Source organism: Entelurus aequoreus, linkage group LG16 (assembly GCF_033978785.1).
Source record: "Entelurus aequoreus isolate RoL-2023_Sb linkage group LG16, RoL_Eaeq_v1.1, whole genome shotgun sequence".
NCBI classification, from domain to species: Eukaryota; Metazoa; Chordata; class Actinopteri; order Syngnathiformes; family Syngnathidae; genus Entelurus; species Entelurus aequoreus.
In genome coordinates, this window is record NC_084746.1 from 45,650,960 (window position 1) to 45,670,556 (window position 19,597).

The following is a 19,597-nucleotide window of genomic DNA, read 5'->3' on the forward strand; positions in this document are numbered from 1 at the left end:
TCTTCTTCTACAAGCCCTGAATGATGCTAAAAAAATTAATAGGCTTCATATTCATTTTTTTTATGAATGCCAAAATAATTGTACATAGCTTTTATGAGCCATTTCGCAAAGCTTCATGGACAGTGCTAGTGTTGGTCATTGATATTTTCTTTTCATGAATGAAAATTTTAAAAAACAAAACTTTTCTGTATTTCATTTTGAAATACAAAACATTTAATTGAAAAGTAAAGTGCTCTATTTTTGTTATATTTCATATAACCAAAATGATACCCACAGCAGAAACAAAAAAACCAGGACAAAAACAAATGTTTTTTAAAAATATATACAGTATATAATCCGACACCGGAACTGGATGTTGCTACATGTAGTTAAATTAAAGTTAAAGTACCAATGATTGTCACACACACACTAGGTGTGGTGAAATTTGTCCTCTGCATTTGACCCATCCCCTTGGTCACCCCCTGGGAGGTGAGGGGAGCAGTGAGCAGGAGCGGTGGCCGCGCCCGGGAATCATTTTTGGTGATTTAACCCCCAATTCCAACCCTTGATGCTGAGTGCCAAGCAGGGAGGTAATGGGTCCCATTTTTATAGTCTTTGGTATGACTCGTTTGGGGTTTGAACTCACAACCTACCGATCTCAGGGCGGACACTCTAACCACTAGGCCACTGAGTAGTATCAAGACAAGACAGCATAGCAAAAAAACAATGTTGGTGGCACAAGTTTCCAGCTCTCAATTAGCGACGCTATACTGTATTATTTAAATATATTAGCATTGCACAATGACAAAGTAGCTTTAGGACCAGTTTCGTTTAACACATAATTAGTTTTTTACAGGATGTATAAGAGAGGGTCCCCGCTAAAAAACGTTGACGACCCCTGCTTTGATCACGTACTGCGTTTTACGTGAATAAGCACATGTATGTCAGTTATTGAATAAGAGGGCGATTCACATTAAATTTTACCGCAAATGTATTCCGAGCCTCTTCCTGCTTCATCACTGATACAAATACATTTCCTCAGATATCGCCTTTTTTTTTTTTTTTTTACTTATCCTTCACTCGCGTCTACTTTTTTTCCCACCTTTCACGGGGCGCCGTAAGTGTCGACCCCTCAGCGTTCCTGTTCTGTTACCCTGTACAATGTGTGTCTGCCCTCGAAATGGTTTGTGCCAAAAATTAAATGACAAAGATCCTTCAGATCATTCAGATAATTCAGTACAGTACAATGCAGTGTTAGTGCTGCACTGGTAAACAGTCGTACCAGGATAGACTCGCATCCGTTATGCAGAAGATATGCAAATGTTATGTTTTAGTTAGTTTGTGGAGGGGGGTGTGGCCTGCAGCGGAGTGGGGTGTTCCAGGACCGGCCTCGAAGTCAGCGACAGGTGTGTAGATGGCCAGGTTGGCCTTGTTATCTAATCACCTGTCGCTCTGTATAAGCAGCAGCCGGGAGGAGAGAGGTTGTTGGAGCTGGAGTAAGAGCGAGAGCGAGCCTGACACAACCACAAAATACTATTGCGGGAAAGCAACCCAAAGACTTTATTGTAAAATAAAACTGTATTGTGAACCTGAACAGGGCTATCATGTCGGTGCTTGGTGGTCCAAAGAACCCCCTGGAGGGCAACCTCCCAATAGTTATTTTGCACTAAATAATATATTATTAAAATGTATTTCCCATGACTTTGTTTTTGTGCAAAACATGCATCAAATTTCATTAATGTTTGATTAAACATAAATAAACAATTTTGTAATGTGGGTTGCTTAGGGCCCCAATTTAGCCAGCCTTGATTTTTCTGACATGGAAAGTATTCATTTTCCCAGTGAATCCAGATTCCCAAGCAAGTTTCCTGACAGTTTAGTGCGTCTCCAATCAAGATTGTATGGCCTCAGGCGTGCAGCCTATCTCATACTTTCAACACTACGTTGTGTGCAGCTGATGCAAGGCGGCGTCAATAGCGCGACAATAAGCTAATGTTATCGCCAGTGAGCGATGACAGCTAATGCTTTACGTCCCTCTGTGCGCCCACTACTTTGACAGATTACTGCTCTCATCGCTACGTCTTATTGCCTCATAAGTCACTTTGCTGCTTCTCAGTCGTCCTCGCTCGCGTGCACGCTCGCCACGGTAGCCTTCAATAAGAGCTCATATTTTTCATCTCCAGCACATGCAAACCGCTCCAATTAATGACTACAAGGACGTGTTTTATGTCTTTATACTATGATTCATTGACCTGGGGATATGGACATGCATCATGTCGCCATTATTGACTTGCCTCGGATAACTTGTGGCACTCAGTGGACACTTCATTAGGGACGCGATATAGTATCGATAACTCTGCCCTTGATTTGCCCTTGACAGTCAAAATAATGCAAACAGCTCTCAGTATGATGCAATACACTACTGCAAACAATTGTATTGTAATTTGCATACAGTATGTGGTCAAATCAAATTAAAGGTAATAAAGCCACTTCAATGATTTCTAACACATGCATATTTTCTCGAATAAAGTCCTCCATTCTGCCTATTTAAAAATTAAAAGACAAGAATATGGTCCTAGCTTTGTGCTTTAAGTATCATTCTCATATACTGTATGTAATTATTATCACCTTACTTTTTTTTTAATGTGATTCTTGGTGCCCGGAGGTGCATTTTCTGCACACTGTGCACTCTGTCATAAAATATGCATCTGATGCAGTACATTGCAGTTATATGTAGTGTACTAGTAGCAGTATATAGATGGAGACAGTTTTCATTATAAATACAGTGCAATACGGTTGTGCAACCACGATAAAAGTGAGCATTATTATCTTTGGATGTTTGAGCAGTACATGAGTAAGCAATAGTTGTTATTGCGTTGTACTTTAGAGTTAAAGAGTACTCATTTCTTCATGTGTCTCTTGGTCATGAAACAAGTAACCTTGCAGAATCAATTGTGCTTTATTTTTATTTAGCGTGACAAACAACATCCAATGCAGACGCCTGTCTCTACTTTTGAAAGGTTGCCGTCATGTGACACGCTTTTACAATTCTTTGCCCAAAGCAAAGCAAACATTTTTTTTAAGCATTTATCATTTAGCAGACTTTTTTGTCAGTAGAAAGGACTTACTTTATTAGTGATGATGGTGGGGAATGTCAGGTGATTTCACCTTACATAATTTATTTTATTTGTATTTTTATTTATTTTTTTGTCCTGTCCAGCTACTTAGGCAAATCATATTGTTGATGTAGATGCCCATATCGGCTGTACATATTTACTTTACAAAAGACAAATGTGGGATACTTCTCTTGTTGCCTTATTTGTATTTGACTTTATTAAATGGATTTACATTATTATTTGGTGCAGTCAGGCCGGAGCAGGAGGGGATAGAAAGAGGAAAAAAAGGAAGACAGAGGAGGAATTTGCGGGGATAAGACAGAGAGACAATAACAGAACAGCATCAGCAAATAGGATATGTACAAATAGGATGGTAAAAGTGATAGCAAAGAAGCAGTTAGTGAAATAAATAATAATAATGCAGAAATGACAATGAGCATTATTACACTACAAATGGAGCAATACAAATACCAATAGCACTATTGATGATTAATAACAATAATTACCTCTATTATCAACAATACAATTGTTTCAAATGCAACAATACATATATATAATGATAACTTGAAAATACAAAATAAAGCAGATAAATGGAGGGGAAGAAGGAGAAGCAAACTGTATTAACCTTGTAGATTGTTATAGTAAGAATAGGTTAAGCTTTGTCAGTGTGCCGTGTGTTACCCAGTTTCCCCTAGAGCAACAACGTTAATATGTTTGATGAAACGTGATTATATCCATGAGTGTATGTATGTATATGTACTTGTATATGTACAGTATGTGTATATGTATGTTTGTTCAGTGAATGTATATGTACAGTATGTGTATATGTATGTTTGTACAGTGAATGTATATGTACAGTATGTGTATATGTATGTTTGTTCAGTGAATGTATATGTACAGTATGTGTATATGTATGTTTGTACAGTGAATGTATATGTACAGTATGTGTATATGTATGTTTGTTCAGTGAATGTATATGTACAGTATGTGTATATGTATGTTTGTACAGTGAATGTATATGTACAGTATGTGTATATGTATGTTTGTTCAGTGAATGTATATGTACAGTATGTGTATATGTATGTTTGTACAGTGAATGTATATGTACAGTATGTGTATATGTATGTTTGTACAGTGAATGTATATGTACAGTATGTGTATATGTATGTTTGTTCAGTGAATGTATATGTACAGTATGTGTATGTATGTTTGTACAGTGAATGTATATGTACAGTATGTGTATATGTATATTTGTACAGTGAATGTATATGTACAGTATGTGTATATGTATATTTGTACAGTGACTGTATATGTACAGTATGTGCATACAAGTATGTATGTTTGTACAGTGACCTTTCATAATTAAGGGGAACTGCACTTTTTTATTTTTGGATTTTGCCTATCATTCACAATCCTTATGTGAGACAAGCACACATGTTTTTCTTTGAAAAAAACATCCAAGAACCTCCATAAATGTTTTATATACAGCATGATGGGCAAGCTACTTGAAAATGTAGTCAACTAAGCTACGAATTACTCTGGGGGAAAATGTAGCAAAGCTCCAGGAGAAGCTATCCCCAGGAATTGTAGCAAGCTACTCGACAAGCATCATGGCAAAAGTAGCTTGCTACATCAACACTACATGTTAAATGAACACTCATTAGCGCCACATACCCTTATTTGAAAAGATACACCAAGGACTCCCATAAGAGAAGATTTACAGGTATTACGACTCTAGCAGTGATTATCGTCTCCCATTCTAATTTCAAGGACCCCCAGTTCTGACATGCATTAAGTGACATGCCGAAGATGAATTAGAATAGGATATTACATCTGAGGAATGGTATGAAATGTGTGTAACCCAGTTTACTTCCACTCGCTCACAACAATGGAGGAATTTTAATTGGAAAAATGTGGTTCGTTTTTTATGATAAGATTCAAAGTAAAATATTACAAACATCTCAGCCATGTTGGAGACAATGTAAGTCATAAATGCACATCATACTTTTTGGAGCTGGTCAAAGCTAAAATCCTTTTGGGAAGAAGTAAATGCAGTTATGTGTGAAGTGCCGAAATATAATATTCCAGTGACGTGTATGACTTTGTATATGGGACACGTAGTGTCAGTTGTACGGACAGAAGATCGTTATTTGGTTAAGGTACTTTTTACAGTCTTTAGGAAAAGCCATCACAAGATCCTGGTACAAACCTAAACCTCCTACTAAAAAACTATGACTTGACATTATCAAAGAAATAAGGACAACGGATAAAATGACTCGTATGTTAAATCTGAGGGAAGACCTGTTCAAGAAAAGATGGTTGAAGTGGATAATTTATTTAGAAAAACATTCAGGATACTTAAATGAATATATTTTAGATGATACGTAACCTACTGGAAAACAATATGTATGCTCCCACAAGCACTTTTGTTATGATTATTTATCATAATTATTGTTTTTTTTCATTATCATTTTTTATTATCTATTTATTTATTTACAAACACAATGTAATTATTCCCCTTATTTTCCCCTTTTTGTAGTTTAGATACCTATATTTTTATTTTCAATCAAGTCTTTGGATATTTGTTCCTGATAAAAACTCTAATAAATATTAAGTTTAAAAAAGATAAGGTACAGACCCCCATTTAATGGCATTTATACTCAGTCTACACATGGAACCAAATGGACCCAATAAGGTCAATTACTATTAACTGTCATTTAGCTGGGGACATCCTACAATTCCCTCCGGGGGTCTCCACACCCCACCGTATGTATTTATTTAGTTTTCTTTTTCTTTGAACCACCCCAATATTGCTATTAATTTTTTTCTACATACAGTAAATAAAAAACAGCGGTTGTCTAGATCTTGAAAAAAAGTACAATGACTTGTGTGTTGTTTGCAGAGGTGGGTAGAGTAGCCAGAAATTGTACTCAAGTAAGAGTACTGTTACTTTAGAGATGTATTACTCAAGTAAAAGTAAGGAGTAGTCACCCAAATATTTACTTGAGTAAAAGTAAAAAGTATGTTGTGAAAAAACTACTCATGTACTGAGTAACTGATGAGTAATCTCACAGATTTGCAGTCAATTTTCCTTCTTTGTAGCTTGTTGCTTTGATGTAAGCTACCTCGTTACATGGCTCTAAAAATAACTAAGGCTCAAAAAGTAGCCTTTGCTCAATACTTTATTGACGCACCTATGGCAGCAATCACAGCCTCAAGTCTTTTTGAATACGACGCCACAATCTTGGCATACCTGTCTTTGGGCAGTTTCACCCATTCCTCTTTGCAGAACCTCTCAAACTCCATCAGATTGGATGGGAAGCGTTGGTATTCATCCAGGATGTCTCTGTACATTGCTGCGTTTATCTAGTTTAGTCAGAAAGGTGACCGAGAACCTGACGGTCAATCTGTCAGAGGTACAGCACTCTTCTTTAGAGAGAGGGGAACCTTCCAGAAGGACAACCATCTCGGCAGCAAACCACCAATCAGGCCTGTATGCTGAGTGTAGTGGCCAGACGGGAGTGAATACTTGATAAAAAGTTTGCCAAAATGCACCTGAAAAACTCTGAAACAGAATGATCTGGTCTGAAGAGACAAAAGTTTTGGGGTGAATGCCAGGCATCATGTTTGAAAGGAACCAGGCACCGCTCATCACCAGACCAATACCGTCCCTATATTGAAGCATGGTAGTGGCAGCATCATGCTGTGGGGATGTTTTTCAGTGTCCGGTATTGGGAGACTAGTCAGGATAGAGGTAAAGACAAATGCTGCAATGTACAGAGACATCCTGGAAGAAAACCAACACTTCCCATCCAACCTAATGGCGCTTGTGAGGTGTTGCAAAGAGGAATGGGCGGAACTGCCCAAAGATAGATGTGCCAAGTTTGTGGCATCATATTAAAAAAGACCCGAGGTTGTTGTTGTTGCTAAAGAACTGAATTAACAGAGGATGAGATACAACTTTTAGAAGCTGAGTGATAAGCAGATCCAACAAGTAGCAGTGTTACTAGGTGCTAAACAAGAAACATAAAATACGAACATATACAATCACTTAATGTACAATGTCTGCTCTCACTGGGATACCGATTGATGGGATGGTCATAGCTTCCCAGTTAGATTATTTAATTTATCATAATCTCACGCAGGTTAAAAAAAACAAAGTTGACGCAAACGATTGGATGTCAAAGTTGAGCAACTTCTTGTTTGATGGCCACAACCTTCTACTATACAAGTGTGATGCATGATTTATCTCAAAATAAATACCTTTAGAATATACAAAATGTGTATATATATGTATTTTTACAACAGTATGATTATTTAATTTGAATCTCTTAATGCACCAAATAAAACCACCACGTAATGTTGTAACATTCCCACACAGTAAACAAGAAGAGAGAGTTTGCAAAATGACGCAGTGTACTCCGACAACATGGGCAAACACGTGTTGGAAAGTGTAGTGTGATGTATTTATCTTTATCGTACTGTAAATGAATTTCACACGAAGTAAGTCGCTGAAGTGTCAGTAAACATTAAATAATTTTATAGTAAAACTTCCTCCCCCGGGATGTCATTACTTTAAACCCTCCTGCAATACATCAATTTCTAATTAACATTTGCATACTAGATTGTCAGTGGTGCCTCTAAGGGTGGGGGAGGGAGGGTGTTGTTGCCGGCTGATGGTGGTGGTGAGGTTTCGAAGCAGGCAGCGTGCGTTATGCTAATTAATTGAAATAAAATTAGCCTGAAGTGGAACAAATGGGAGGAGAAACAGAGAGCTTCAACATCCAACAGGGGGTTGGAGGGTGTCAGTAAAAGTCCTTGCATGCCAAAACATCATCGTGGAAACAGTTGGAGGGAATGTGGAACAATGTGGGAAGTACGATGGCCGACGAGTGCAAATACGCAGCAACGTCCAAACGCTCTAAACACCGAAATGAACTAAAACCAAAAAGACAAACACCATCAAACACAAGGGGAAAATGTTGCAAATGTCAAAAACAACTGATGAGAGAAATCCTGCAAGTACACGGGACAAAACTGAAATTCACCAGGCTACCAGGAAGTTACACAGGCTAGCGACTGACTAGCGACTGCACGACACCAAGGCTGCGGAACAGAGACACGCGGCAGGCTTACACACACACATGCATCCACAAAAAATATACGCCACACATACATACACCACCCGCCATTGACGCGAATACCTTAGGAGTGATGGACGGGTAGGCAGTGCCTGAAGAGCTGCAGCCTGCCACCGTAGTCCCGACTCCCTCTCTTCTGTTGCTAGATATCTCGAGATGTATGTTGTAATATGTATATGTGCTTTGCTATGGAGGTTTTTTCCCCACTATTTTTTTTACTCATCCTTCCCCAGCGTGTACCTTTTCCCCATCTTTTACGGCATCCTTCCAACCTTGAGACCTCCGAATTCGGGAGATGGGGGGGTTGAGGTGGGCGGGGTTTGGTGGTAGCGGGGGTGTATATTGTAGCGTCCCGGAAGAGTTAGTTCTGCAAGGGGTTCTGGGTATTTGTTCTGTTGTGTTTATGTTGTGTTAAGGTGCGGATGTTCTCCCGAAATGTGTTTGTCATTCTTGTTTGGTGTGGGTTCACAGTGTGGCGCATATTTGTAACAGTGTTAAAGTTGTTTATACGGACACCCTCAGTGTGACCTGTATGGCTGTTGATCAAGTATGCCTTGCATTCACTTAAGTGTGTGTAAAAGCTGCATATGTTATGTGACTGGGCCGGCACGCTGTATTTATGGAGGAAAAGCGGACGTGACGTAAGGTTGTAGAGGACGTTAAAGGCAGTGCCTTTAAGGCACGCCCCCAATATTGTTGTCCGGGTGGAAATCGGGAGAAATTGGGAAGAATGGTTGCCCCGGGAGATTTTCGGGAGGGGCACTGAAATTCAGGAGTCTCCCAAGAAAATCGGGAGGGTTGGCAAGTATGTTTTACGGGGCGCCTCGTGGCGACCCATCAGCGTTCCTGTTCTTTTACCCTGTACACTGTTTGTTTGTCTAATCTTGAACGGGTTTGTACTGAAAATTAAGTTTTGTTGTACTTGTGCAATGACAATAAACACCTACCTACCTACCAGAGAGTTAACTTGCCTACCAGGGCATTACCCAGGCTACTCGGAAGTCAGCCTGGCTCCCAGGACATTAGCCAAGTTACTAAAAAGTTTATTGCCAGGGTTTCTGTGTGATTTTGACATTTGCAGCATATTCCCAATGCATTGGTGTTCTAGCGTCCGCATGTTTTTTGGTTTTAGATCATTTCTGTGTTTGGATCGTTTGGACGTTGCTGCGTGTTTGTTCCTGTCAGCTCCTCTAGGAAATATTTTCAGATGGATTCTATCGGTGGCGGGCCGTGCATTCCACACCTAGGCCTTTAGTGATGTCCTACTTAGTTCGACTTTAATAAATACTGTAATGCCCCGCAGTGGGGAAAGAGTGACACAGACGAAGATGCACGCTCAGTCGCTTTACTAACAAGCGGTAACTCGATGGTAGTTCCAAAAAACACATAAATACACGAGCTGCTGTTAGCCACAACTTTCGCCGACGCACTCTGCCGCTCCCAGCCAACTCTTACCCGTGCACGTTCACAATCCCTTAAAGGCTCAGTACATGTACACAAATATAATACAAATATAACATTCATCTACTCATGAGTGTTGTGTGTGTATGTGTAAATAAATGATCACTGAAATTCAAGTATTTCTTTTATTATATATATATATATATATATATATATATATATATATATATATATATATATATATATAATGTGTCTTAATTAGATTATCCAAAAAATAGTGCTCGATACCGTGGTAGAGCATAATATGTATGTGTGGGAAAAATCCTCAGGAGATCTCCTGAGGATTGAGGAAAACCCCTCATGAAACAGGCCTGTAGAGATGAAATAGTCTTGATTTTTTTCCCACACACATATATATATATATATATATATATATATATATATATATATATATATATATATATATATATATATATATATATATATATATATATATATATATATGAAATACTTGACTTGGTGAATTATAGCTGTAAATATACTCCTCCCCTCTTAACCCCCCACCTCCCGAAATCAGCGGTCTCAAGGTTGGCAAGTATGGCCTAACCTCGTCTCACCAGAACTAGCTTCTGTTGAAATGTCCTTCATGAAAATGGCCTTGCAAGTATACATCTGCAGCCTAATCACTGTTTTGCTCCCCTTCCTTGTGGGCTAAAAAAAGCGAGTAGCAATTACATTTCTATGCTAGCCGGATATGGCTCTGGTGCGGCACTTCCTGCTCTCGCAACTCACAACTTGTGATTGGCTACTCATTTCTGACTCACATGTGAGTATCCAATCACAGGAGGCGTGAGCAACTTATAAGGGCTACTGTCAACAACTCGTGATCTGATTGGCTATCTAAGCCATCAATCAACTGTATGTGATGTGTTCGCTTACACTGCATAGGCAGATTTTACACAGCGCTGGCAACAAGCTAGCTGAATTCTGATTGGATAAAAGCTCTAACGTGAAAAAAAGTAAGACTGGAACCTAATGTGACATGAAGAAAATATGATGAATACTTTGATATATTTATGGAAAGTAAATTTAAAATACCTAGTCAGGGCGTTGAGGTGATCCGGTTTGGTGGCTGCAGGATTAGGTCTCTGCTTTTTGCAGATGATGTGGTCCTGATGGCTTCATCTGGCCAGGATCTTCAGCTCTCACTGGATCGGTTCGCAGCCGAGTGTGAAGCGACTGGGATGAGAATCAGCACCTCCAAGTCCGAGTCCATGGTTCCCACCCGGAAAAGGGTGAAGTGCCATCTCCGGGTTGGGGAGGTGACGTAGCCCCATGTGGAGGAGTTCAAGTACCTCGGAGTCTTGTTCACGAGTAAGGGAAGAGTGGATCGTGAGATCGACAGGCGGATCGGTGCGGCGTCTTCAGTAATGCGGACGCTGTACCGATCCGTTGTGGTGAAGAAGGAGCTGAGCCGGAAGGCAAAGCTCTCAATTTACCAGTCGATCTATGTTCCCATCCTCACCTATGGTCATGAGCTTTGTTTTATGACCAAAAGGACAAGATCACGGGTACAAGCGACAGAAATTAGTTTCCTCTGCCGGGCAGCGGGGCTCTCCCTTAGAGATAGGGTGAGAAGCTCTGTCATCTGGGAGGAGCTCCAAGTAAAGCCTCTGGTCCTCCACATCGAGAGGAGCCATTTGAGGTGGTTTCGGGCATCTGGTCAGGATGCCACCCGAACGCCTCCCTAGGGAGGTATTTAGGGCACGTTCGACCGGTGGGAGGCCACAGGGAAAACCCAGGACACGTTGGGAAGACTATGTCTCCCGGCTGGCCTGGGAATGCCACGGGATCCCCCGGCAGGAGCTGGACGAAGTGGCTGGGGAGAGGGAAGTCTGGGCTTCCCTGCTTAGAATGCTGTCCCTGCGACCCGACCTCGGATAAGCGGAAGAAGATGGGATGGATGGATGAAATAAAAAATATAATTAACTTTTATCAATTTATGATTATGATTTATGTTAGGCCAGCACAGGAGACCTTGCTGGCCCTGACGGCCCACCACTGGATTCTGCTGGTGGTCATTTCACGACCACTTTGTTTGTATTAACAGCATGCATGAAACCAACATGCTTCTCCCCACCACCGCCCGCCTTTTGCAGAAACAACCATTTATAATTGATCCAAGCGAGTGTTTGTGATTTAAACAGAGCTGACGTGCATGGCTGCTGCACCTCTCATAAATATTGTGTGTAAATATGAAAATATAAATATAAAGGTAGCTTTATGTGAGACAACGAGGCCAAGTTTTGCTCTTTGATGGTGCTGAAAGCAAAGTAGGCTCCATAAGACAAAAGCTAATAAAAGATACATTCATGAAGGCTCTTTCAATATTTCATGACCACCACAGTGCACATGGTTACTTTCATTTGTGTCTGGAATCCTAATGAATAAACAAACTGTTGAACTTCAACTCCATTCCTCACATTCTCATTAAAATCCAATCAAGTGCATTCATGTGATAAACGGACTGACTGCTGCTGATTCTCCTGTTCAAGATCCATGTGACTGATGTCATCTTCAAAAAAGTGTGTGTGTGTGTGTGTGTGTGTGTGTGTGTGTGTGTGTGTGTGTGTGTGTGTGTGTGTGTGTGTGTGTGTGTGTGTGTGTGTGTGTGTGTGTGTGTGTGTGTGTGTGTGTGTATGTGTGTGTGTGTGTGTGTGTGTGTGTGTGTGTGTGTGTGTGTGTTTTCTTGTATTTCTACCCTTCTTGAGACATCAACAGGGAAAAATACCTTCCATATGAGGACCGATGAACAAGTTAGGACCAATATCCTGGTCCCAATACGGAAAACCACTGCATCTAATAGAGAGCCAAATACTAGAGTCCGTGAACATTGAACATATTTTTGAAGTGCCCCCCCCTCTAGCCAACATATGTAATAACAAGTGTGTAAGAAATTAAAATGCACCCCCTTTGGCCAAAATTAATTTGAATAAATAAATATGTATATAGAGACATACTGTAATAACTTGAAGTAAATAATGAAGATTAAAAACCAATTACAAACAAAAAAATAAAACAAATTAAATAACTCAAATCAGTCTTTTTCTCACAGTGTCAACTTTTTCTTATAAAATTGGTAACTATTTCTCATTCTTTGTTTCTGTAATATTGCAATATTTTCTTGTTAAATTATTACTTTTTAATGCAAAATGGTGACATTTGTCATATAAAATTCTGACTTTTATCACAATATTGCCAATTTTTTGTTGTAAAGTAAAATTCCAAGTATAATATTGCCAACGTTTTTAAGTTTTCTTATAAAATTGTGACTTTTGTCGAGTAAAATTACGACTCTTTTCACAAAACTGCCAACGTTTTAAGCCTGTCTTGTAAAATTGCGACTGTTGATTATAATTCCAGCTATTATCATAATATTGCACAAATGTTCAGTTTTTCTTGTGAAATTCCAACAAATTTTTCACAACAGGTTATTTTTATATTTGCATAGTATGTATGTATTAATGTTGTAAATACAAATCTTTATATATCTAGAAAGGGTGGCCCTAAAGAGGTAGGCATTTTTTGGAGATCTCAAGAAGGTAACAAATACAAGTGTGTGTGTGTGTGTGTGTGTGTGTGTGTGTGTGTGTGTGTGTGTGTGTGTGTGTGTGTGTGTGTGTGTGTGTGTGTGTGTGTGTGTGTGTGTGTGTGTGTGTGTGTGTGTGTGTGTGTGTGTGTGTGTGTGTGTGTGTGTGTGTGCGATGATGTGGTGCTGTCAGGCCGTTCAAAATCTTCCTCAAGTGATCACTTTGTGTGAATGTGCAGTTATTTGTTGTCACACGTTCTCGCACCACAGGATGATGTGTTTTCGGTGGGAATGCAGATGCACCACTGCAGCTCTTTCACAGGAGGCTGAACAACTTTTGTCAATTATTATGATTATAAATCGGTAACTGCTTGGCGCCGAGTGCAGGGTTTGGGCGGGTTTGTTTCGAAAAGGGATTCGGGATGGTGAGGGATGCACTGTGGCTTGGCCTTCTCTGGGCTTTCGGGAGTTCTGTCCGATGTTTTTGGTGATTTTACTGGGTAGCGAGGACCAACAGCCTGTTGGTGGCGCTTTCGTTCTGTGCGCCTGACGTCCCGAGCTCATATGCGTTGTGTACATTGAACACAGGAAGTTGTGATTTGTAGACTGGGTAGGAGTAAATAGGCTGTGATTCTCCCTGCTCCTTTTCAAGCATGTTGAATTGTTTAATTGTGAACATGTGATGTGATCGAGTGTAATCATAAATGATAGAGATGTCCGATAATATCGGACTGCCGATATTATTGGCCGATAAATGCTTTAAAATGTAATATCGGAAATTATCGGTATCGGTTTCAAAAAGTAAAATGTGTGACTTTTTAAATCGCCGCTGTACGGAGTGGTACACGGACGTAGGGAGAAGTACAGAGCAGTTGCGTCTCCCAGTCATACTTGCCAACCCTCCCGATTTTCCGGGGAGTCTCCCGAATTTTAGTGCCCCTCACGAAAATCTCCCGGGGCAACCATTCTCCCGAATTTCTCCGGATTTCCACCCAGACAACAATATTGGGGGTGTGCCTTAAAGGCACTGCCTTTGCGTGCCCAATCACATAATTTACGGCTTTTCACACACACAAGTGAATGCAATTCATACTTGGTCAACAGCCATACAGGTCACATTGAGGGTGACCGTATAAACAACTTTAACACTGTTGCAAATATGCGCCACACTGTGAACCCACACCAAACAAGAATGACAAACACATTTCGGGAGAACATCCGCACCGTAACACAACATAAACACAACAGAACAAATACCCAGAACCCCTTGCAGCACTAACTCTTCCGGGACGCTACAATATACACCCCCCGCTACCCCGCCCACCTCAACCTCCTCATGCTCTCTCAGGGAGAGCATGTCCCAAATTCCAAGCTGCTGTTTTGAGGCATTTAAAAAAAAAAAGCACTTTGTGACTTCAATAATAAATATGGCAGTGCCATGTTGGCATTTCTTTCCATAACTTGAGTTGATTTATTTTGGAAAACCTTGTAACATTGTTTAATGCATCCAGCGGGGCATCACAACAAAATTAGGCATAATAATGTGTTAATTCCACGACTGTATATATCGGTATCGGTTTATATCGGAATCGGTAGTTAAGAGTTGGACAATATCGGATATCGGCAAAAAAGCCGTTATCGGACATCTCTAATAAATAAACTGAACTCAAACTAAAAAATGCTTTATTTTCTCGTGTAGTGGTTAAGGGTTGTTTTGTAATGGTACAGTGGAGAAGGAGACGGCACTGAGACAGGGACATAACTTAGCCTTAGGCATGTTTATTAATATGATAGACTGACGTGTGTCTATCTGAAGCGATTATATGTTGAGTGTTACCAGGAGGTGTTGAAGAGGCGGAAGTCCAGAAAGGGCAAGGCTGGCTCGGAGGTCCAGGGACAGGCAGGAGGTCAGGCGTCGTTGTCCGAGGGCAGGCGTGAGCTCGAGATCCAGGAAGGCAGCAGAGAGTCCAGAGCGGATCCAGGGAGACGAGACGCACCGCTCGAAACCAGGAGATGACGAAGGGCTGCTGGAAGACGACACAGGACAAGACACGATGAGCACAGAGGAGGGCAAACACAGAGAGCGAATAGGCACATAGAAACGGAGCTAGAGACGTGTGGGCTTACTGTACTATACAGGTAGCTATGTTCTGGCACTGGAACACAGGTTGCGCTGGCTTAAGAAGAGTGGAGCCTCACCAGTGTCAGGTGTGTTGATTGTAGATTGCAGGAGAGCAGGAGAGGAACGTCCGTGGGCGTATCCAGAGACGCACTTAGAGGAGCGCACAGAAGAATGAGAGGCGGCAGGTGCTTGAGTCGTAACATGTTTATTGAGAGTACAAGGCATTATTATTTACAGTTAGGGAACATTTTGAATCGATAAGGTACCAGGGAATCAATATGTACACAAAGGTACCAATATTCGGTACTTTTGAGTGTGTTCAAATGTGTTAACAAATGTTAAATGTTTATTTTCTGTCTTTATTGAACATTCAACACTGAGCTGTGCTGTCCAGTTATCTCGTTTTCTTACACTGTGCGGGGCGGCGTAGAGCTGCCGTCCAGAAACCTGAGGGTCCCTGGTACGAGTCCACCCTGCGCCATCCTAGTCACGGCTGATGTGCCCTCACCTTGCTCCCAGTGCTGGTGTATGACTGAATGGATTTTTGGTGGAGGTCGGAGAGGCAAATTGGCAATCACATTTCCATCTGTCTACCCATCCTTGTGTGAACGTAGACCAAATGAGTGTATGGGGTCTCGGTTCTCACTGTCAAGCGCTTTGAGTGTCTAGCAAAGCACTTTATAAATCTAATCCAATGTTTTAATTACTGCACTGTACGTATTACAGTACTGTATATAGTAGACTTAGCATGGAGTTTCAATTCCAAGATGTTCGATGGCGTCTAGATGGTTAGTGTATAAACTGTGTTGCCTTAGCCAGGAAGTAGTCTTTGCCATTAAGATGTATGTGTCAGTCTTTTCTTTTTGTTTAGTCCTACAAGGTGTCTATGCTGTAAGTATTGTACTTATTACACACCAGCTGTTTGATTGTAATGTACATCTTAGGCATCTGAGTTGTAGTTCTGATGACCACATTTGGGGGTGTTGAAGTAGCCATGTAAAATCGCTTATGCGAATTGGTAGGATATCTATGAAAAACTCAATGTAAATTAGCATCGAGCTAGCGCATTTTGAAAAGTGGAGTCTTACTGTACTTTTGAGAGCCTTCTTCATACCTTGATAGCAGGGAAAATTGTAACATTACCTTGAGGCAGTCCGGCTGAGTCCGGTCTGAGTGCTTGTTTCCCGGCCAAATGCTTGAGCCTGCAGCCGGACGTGACGTCACTGTAATGAATGCTATTGAAAAGTGGCATCGTTTGTTTTTACGTTATCGGAACCTGTTAGTACTGATGAACTTTGGTCCGGACTTATAAAAGTACAAAAGTCAGTACCCATCCCAATTCACAGTCACGCTCAAACTGAATCAAGGTCTATTGTAAATAGGGATGTCCGATAATATCGGACTGCCGATATTATCGGCCGATAAATGCTTTAAAATGTGATATCGGAAATGATCGGTATCGGTTTGAAAATTATCGGTACCGGTTTCAAAAAGCAAAATTTATGACATTTTAAAGCGCCGCTGTGTACACGGACGTAGGAAGAAGTACAGAGCGCCAATAAACCTTAAAGGCACTTCCTTTGCGTGCCGGCCCAGTCACATAATATCTACGGCTTTTCACACACACGTGAATGCAAGCATACTTGGTCAACAGCCATACAGGTCACACTGAGGGTGACCGTATAAACAACTTTAACACTGTTACAAATATGCGCCACACTGTGAACCCACACCAAACAAGAATGACAAACACATTTCGGGAGAACATCCGCACCGTAGCACAACATAAACACAACAGAACAAATACCCAGAACCCCTTGCAGCACTAACTCTTCCGGGACGCTACAATATACACCCCCCGCTACCCCGCCCACCTCAACCTCCTCATGCTCTCTCAGGGAGAGCATGTCCCAAATTCCAAGCTGCTGTTTTGAGGCATTTAAAAAAAAAAAGCACTTTGTGACTTCAATAATAAATATGGCAGTGCCATGTTGGCATTTTTTGCCATAACTTGAGTTGATTTATTTTGGAAAACCTTGTTACATTGTTTAATGCATCCAGCGGGGCATCACAACAAATTTAGGCATAATGTGTTAATTCCACGACTGTACATATCGGTATCGGTTGATATCAGAATCGGTAATTAAGAGTTGGACAATATCGGAATATCGCATATCGGCAAAAAAGCCATTATCGCACATCTCTAATTGTAAATGTTATTTATGTGTAAAGCAACAAAAAACACACTCGGGACACTATTTCTAGGAAAAGTACTTATTTTTTAAGTAAGTTCCTTCGTTCGTGTTTGTTTTCCTGTTTCCACCAGTCAAACAGCCTTGTGGGCGTGGCAGGCATGTTACTTTTGTACCATTGACCTCACAGCAGAGCTGAGTTTGTGGCCCATAAATTCTGCCTAGCAACAAGTGGCCACGCCAACATGAAGCAACCAGGAAAAAAGACATCACAAAGAAGGAAATCATGCAGTCATTGTATGTTTATACACATATTATTAAATAAAGTCTCGTAAGGAATCTTAAATTACACTCGTTGACCTGCGCTTTAACGGCTCGCTGATTTTTTTTTAACGACGATGAAGTGTGTCACATGACCTGTGCCCATCCTTATGGAGTACGTTAGCGCTGTGGTTCAAGGAGAAGAGAACCTTGTCATGATGAGGTTCCTAAAATGATTCATCCTTTTGTTCTCAGATGAATCTATTCTTCCTTTGAGATGAAATGTTATGTTGTGTCAAGCCGGGGTGGAATAACACACGCGCGCACACACACACACACACACACACACACACACACTCGCCTGTAAGGAATGCTAATCACTCCGCTATTGGATTTTCCTTCTTTTTTGTAGTAGTGACGGCTGCCATTAATCCTTAGTGTGATGAAAGCGCAGCAGTCTTAGGGACGTAATTAACTGCCATGATGGCCCGTGCCCCTCACGGCATGCTGGGAAATGAGACGCTCAGGCCTGGCCGACTATTTAATGGACCCACGAGTGTCAATTATTGTGGAGAAGCTCCTCCTCATCACGTCTGCTGCCCCAGACTTTGATTAAAAAGCACTTATGTTCATGAGATGGACATTTCTTTTCGAGGTGTTACAACAATGTAGCCCTTTTTGTACTCATGTGACCTCGAGGCTGCACTAGAAACATCCAGATGCTGCAACAAGTCTGGAAAGACTCATCAAGTGGTTGCAGCATAAGAGAGGAAGTCAGTTTCCACCCGGATTTTGTTCCGTACGCTTTCAGATATTCACATCCAAGAACAGATTGGGGCCAATTCTTTTGACCTTTACGCGCCTTATTTTGTTTCGTGGCCGTGAGACCGGGGAAAAAACTAATGACTTCAGACAAACACTGTTCTTCTTTGGGTTTTATATACTATAAAAACAGTACCACTTTTCATATTTTCCTTTGTTTGTTTTTTATTATAGCAACATGGTGGTTAACGTTTTGAAGACTTGTGTATGCGTGTGCATGTTAATAAATATATATATATATAATATATATATATATATATATATATATATATATATATATATATATATATATATATATATATACACAGTATATATACACAGCCTGGGCCCTGGCCAAAGTGTTCTAACCCAATGCGGCCCCCGCGTCAAAAAATTTAGGGACCCCTGTTCTACAGAATGATCCTACTTGTTGATGTCTTTCCACTGTGGTGGGTGATCACGGAATATCTGATGATATGGGTTGGCCCAGGGCAGACTGTATGGTGGTTGCCTGGAAGAATCCACATGGTTGATGCGACAAAGTACTTGGAGACATCCTGATGGATTTGTGGTTCTCAGAATCCGGAGAAGCAAATTTGGTTCAGACGTCCTCAACGCTTCGCTTAAGTATGGCGCCTAAGCCTAGATGACTGGAGAATGTGTCATACTATGTGTCATACTTGGGACGGTATAGCTCGGTTGGTAGAGCGGCCGTGCCAGCAACTTGAGGGTTGCAGGTTCGATCCCCGCTTCCGCCATCCTAGTCACTGCCGTTGTGTCCTTGGGCAAGACACTTTACCCACCTGCTCCCAGTGCCACCCACACTGGTTTAAATGTAACTTAGATATTGGGTTTCACAATGTAAAGCGCTTTGAGTCACTTGAGAAAAAGCGCTATATAAATGTAATTCACTTCACTATGTAAAGTGGACCCTCCATTTATGAATTGAATTGGTCAATATTGGCTCTAGCCTAAATAGTCCATATTTTAATAAA

General features: G+C 40.9%; 1 pseudogene; it reads left to right on the plus strand.

The window, feature by feature from the left end:
• Nucleotides 1-19,597, plus strand: part of LOC133631077 (neuropilin-1a-like) — a 216,985-nt pseudogene that overhangs the window by 33,114 nt on the left and 164,274 nt on the right.